The sequence below is a fragment of the Labrus mixtus genome, chromosome 10 (assembly GCF_963584025.1).
Source record: "Labrus mixtus chromosome 10, fLabMix1.1, whole genome shotgun sequence".
Lineage (NCBI taxonomy): Eukaryota > Metazoa > Chordata > Actinopteri > Labriformes > Labridae > Labrus > Labrus mixtus.
Genome location: NC_083621.1, coordinates 19,237,586 through 19,241,936, shown reverse-complemented (window position 1 = coordinate 19,241,936; position 4,351 = coordinate 19,237,586). Strand labels below are relative to the sequence as shown.

The 4,351-nt window shown below is 37.6% G+C and overlaps 1 long non-coding RNA gene across 1 annotated transcript; it reads left to right on the top strand.

Moving 5' to 3' along the window:
• The first annotated feature begins 2,620 nt into the window (after nt 1-2,620).
• On the top strand, nt 2,621-4,119 carry LOC132982235 (uncharacterized). Its single transcript, XR_009674693.1, has 3 exons — nt 2,621-3,718; nt 3,879-3,970; nt 4,090-4,119. It is a non-coding gene; the product is annotated as an uncharacterized LOC132982235 (long non-coding RNA).
• The last annotated feature ends 232 nt before the right edge of the window (nt 4,120-4,351 follow it).

Here is a 4,351-nt window from a genome sequence, read left to right as displayed (position 1 = left end):
CGCTACTAAAGTTAGCTGGGAAGCCATCAGCTAGCCGGCATCATGCTGGTAGTAAGAAGCCAAAATGTGCTGAGATAGCTGCGACACGGCCGGTTATCTAACAACAAGCTTACGGCGGCTAGGTGACCTTTTAGTTACGCAAAAGTTTGCTTGGTTGCCAACAGTTTAATTTTTCTTGGACTCTGCAGTTACACAGATAACAAGCTATCTTGGTGATGGAGGGACCTTTTTAAGCTATATGTCAATGTTGCTGGTTAGCCAACTTATTACATGCTTGCTAGCTAGTAGCCTATCATGCTTACTTTATTGGGTTTATACCAGTTAGGTATTTGGTGGCATAAAGACATTTTTAGTGGGCATGGCTGGTGACCTAACTGATCACCTTCAAGTTTTTAAGTATCATGCCAGAAATAACAAGCCACAACATGTTTTTAAGTTTGCTTATTCAGCAATGGTTTCCTGAGCGTCTGATAACAAGCTAGCTTTTTGGTGATTTAAGAAACTATTTTTAGCTCCAGTGGAAGTTAATGTGGCTGGTTAACTTATAACATTCTAGCTAGCTATTATCATGCTGACTAAGTATGGTCGCTACCAGTTAGCTATTTACTAGTCGGGCTTAAAAGCTAGCTATCTGGCGGCATAAAGAATGCATTGAGCTATTTTGCATGGCTAATGCGCCTGGTGAGCTAATTACTTTCTAGCAAGCAACAATAGCAGACAAAGTTAGCTGGTATGCTCGTAGACATTCAGTTTAAAAAGGTTTATATTGCCTTGTACCATGACATTTTGCATTGTATACTAACAAAGCGTGTTTTTAAAGTATGAAGCAGCTCAGCTAAATGAATCTCGATTCCCTCAAAGGTATCCACTCTCAACGGTTGGCGATGTCACAGCGTTAACTCTTGTTACCCGTTAACAACCAAGAGTATTTATTTTTCATGGGTCAAATGAAAAGCATATTTCAAAACAAGAACAATCACAGAACAAAAATCACTGTATAAATCGCCTTTAAAATCTTACTTTTTAAATGTGAAATATATTTCCACAACAGTTTATTTTTGTCACTTTTTGTTAAAGTGACATTGACTCATGGGATGTCACCTTTTATTGCCAAAAAACAAAAACAAAAACATTTGTAAGTGTTTTGACAACTCATTCTCCTTATGCACGAGCACTTTGACAGTATTTCTACCAGGAGTTTGTATAAGAGAGATTTTTCCATGTTGTATAGTTTTGAATTTTCTTTGTTTCTTACATGTAAAAAAACTTATTTCAACTTTTCTTTTGTTGGATTTTAGTCCAGCAGCTTTTTTTCCATTTTTATTTTGGCTTGACTAAATAAAAAGCTTAAAAAAAAAGTCACAAGTGTAAAGTCTGTATTGTGTTGCATAAACTAAAAAACAACAACTTGACTATCTTGCAACCTAACTTTTATTGTAACTGTTATAAATGACGTCTCATTTCAGCCATTCACCATCAACCTAAGTAGGCTTGTCTACTCAGGTGACTGAGGAGCTGAGCCACATCCTGCAGGTATCCATCCACACTATACAACATAGGTACCTTTGGACTTACTTTGGGTATACATACAAAAGCGAATAACAAGGAAAAGGGTTAAGAGGAGGGATGCCGATCTGATCGCTTGGGAATTAGTAGATCAGGCCAAATAAATGATTGGCTCATCCCAACCTCCTCTCTTGGTCTGTGATCAGGAAAGCTATGGGATTAATATACTATCTTTATTCAAGAGCATGTTATTATATCGCCTATGGAATAATTATGGACCACCAACATGAAAGACGTGAAGTAAGTTTTTATTTTAATGATAATTGTGCTAATTGTTTCTAAAAAATTGAATTGATGAAGTAATATTTGAAACAAGAACACTGAACACTGGCAGCTTGTGAAAACGGACTTCATCGTGTTTATAGACTTCTTTAGTTTTAATGAATGGGAAAATTAGGCTAGAGCTCGTATAGGCTATTACGATAGTAGAAAACAAAATTAACTACACAATTTGAATTTTAGTACACTGTCCTCTTTTCAGTTGCGCCAACAGGGCTTAGGATACACCTGTAAGCTTCAACAGTTTATACGGTCATAAACCAACTCCGCAGCTGTCTGCAAACTTTATTGTGAGCACATTTACAATGTTTTAAAGGGCAAATAACGTAAATTTCGTTAGAAAAAACTATGTTGTTAATTTAGCAAATGAAAAAAATAAATTCAATCTTGTTTCAATGCATTTCGACTTTCGGACTTTTCAATGATGAAGTTTCATTAGAATATTTCTCAGCAGCTGTAAAGGAGCGGAGAGGACACTCAGTGTTATCAGCTTAAAGTCACTCTTGTGGAAGTAGAACTTACACTAATTGTTTAGACTAAATGGAAAAATATTGTTTTTCAGCAGATGTCTTAGTTATGACTTTATTAATCTAGCTAAGCATTTGTGTTTTTTATTCAGTAGCCCAGTGCAGGCTCTGGGCTTGCCCGGCCTAGGCCTATTTATTATTTTTCGTAGGCTATAGACTAAATCCCAGATGATCTCTGAAAGCCTTATAGCCTGCAGCTCTCGCCGGTATCACGGGAAAAGCATTCAGATCGTGACTCAAACTCCAGTGCGCACATCCAGCTCTTTTCTGCTCGGAAAAAATACTTGGTGGACACAGAGCCTTCGTAGTTCAGCCCTGTTGGTGCAATAGGTCCGATATAGCCTACTGTAGGCTATCTTTACTGTGTTATAGTCTATATTTTATTATATCCCAATGGTTTCACGAATATTTTCATTGATACATACTTAGGCCTATTGCCTATACGTGAATAGCCTATGCCATAAAAATGATTTCCCTTTATGATTTAATGTTGACATTTGAAGTGTAGGCCTATCTATCTTTTGCCTTCTTTCCTTCAGAACCTGCTGAAACGTCAAATCTTGGAGAGATTGCGAAGCAAGATGCAATATGTGCTTAGCTGTCCTTGCTTGGATCTTGATTATCTTCATTTCATGTGCACCCATGAATTGTTACTCCTCGATTCATTGGCAGAGCAGATGGAGTTGCCATTAGATATAGTCAATGCCATTAGAGAACTCACAAACCAGGTCAGAAGTCAGGTAGACAGTGAGCAACATTTTATTTCTCCCGATATACAGACAGTGCAAAGGGGCAAGGGGACGACCAAAATTAATAATTGAGCAAGAAAAGTTACAGATAGATACTCAGTTGTCTATACCAACAATTTCAAAACTGTTGGGAGTCAGTCAAGCTACATTATTCCGGCGAATGGCAGAATTTTGGATTTCTGTGACAGGGTCCTACAGCACAATGTCAGACCAGGAGCTTGACACCTTAGTGTCTAACATTAAAGCTGAAATGCCAAATATTGGCTTCAGATTGGTAATGGGAAGACTGAGATCCTTAGGCCACAGGGTACAGTGGAACAGAATGAAAGCAGCTATGCATAGAGTAGATGCAGCTGGGATTCTTGTGCGCTTGACACAGTTAGGCTGTGTTGTGTGAAGAAGCTACTCTTTAAGAGCCCGCCTATCTCTTGTGCATGTGGATACTAACCACAAACTCATAAGGTAAGTTGCTTTCACATGAAGTTGTCAAATGAATGAATCATCTGTAACAAATGCATACAATATACTAAATTTGACTTTCTCCTATATAGGTACAACATACTCATTTTTGGGGGCATAGATGGCTTTTCCAGAAAGGTATTGATTCAAATGATATACAGTATTTTGTGACGCACGGGTTTATGGATAATTTCTCTATGGTTGCATGTAAAACTATTAAATGAAGCCGTTTCAACAAATTATGCTTAGACTTAAGTCATAGTATTATTAAAGTGGTACTTTTATGATCTTTGTCCAGGTCATGTACCTAGAACCTGCCAACAATAATAGTTCATCTACTGGCCTCGCTTTCTTCCTGACCTCCTGTGATAAGAACGGTTTGCCCTCAAGGTATGTAAAAGACATAATTCAGTCTGATATGCACACACACACACGAGTCAATTTGGATGTACTGAATAATAACTGTATATAGAATTTTGCATCTTTTAATACCTCTTCACATATTTCAGGATCAGAGGTGATCAGGGTGTGGAGAAAAAGCGTCCACAACCAGAGGTAAATTACATCAAATGTTTAGCAAGATAACCTGAACCTTGACTCAGCATCATTTATCACTGTGTGCAGTTATCAAGACTATAGATATGATGCACTTAATTAATTTAACAACATAAATCTGAAAACAACTTATTGCCTTATCAGCACATGTAAAATCCATATGAACAAGGGGCTGATTCCATTCCCCAGTACCCCGTTGCCTAAGGATCTCAGTCT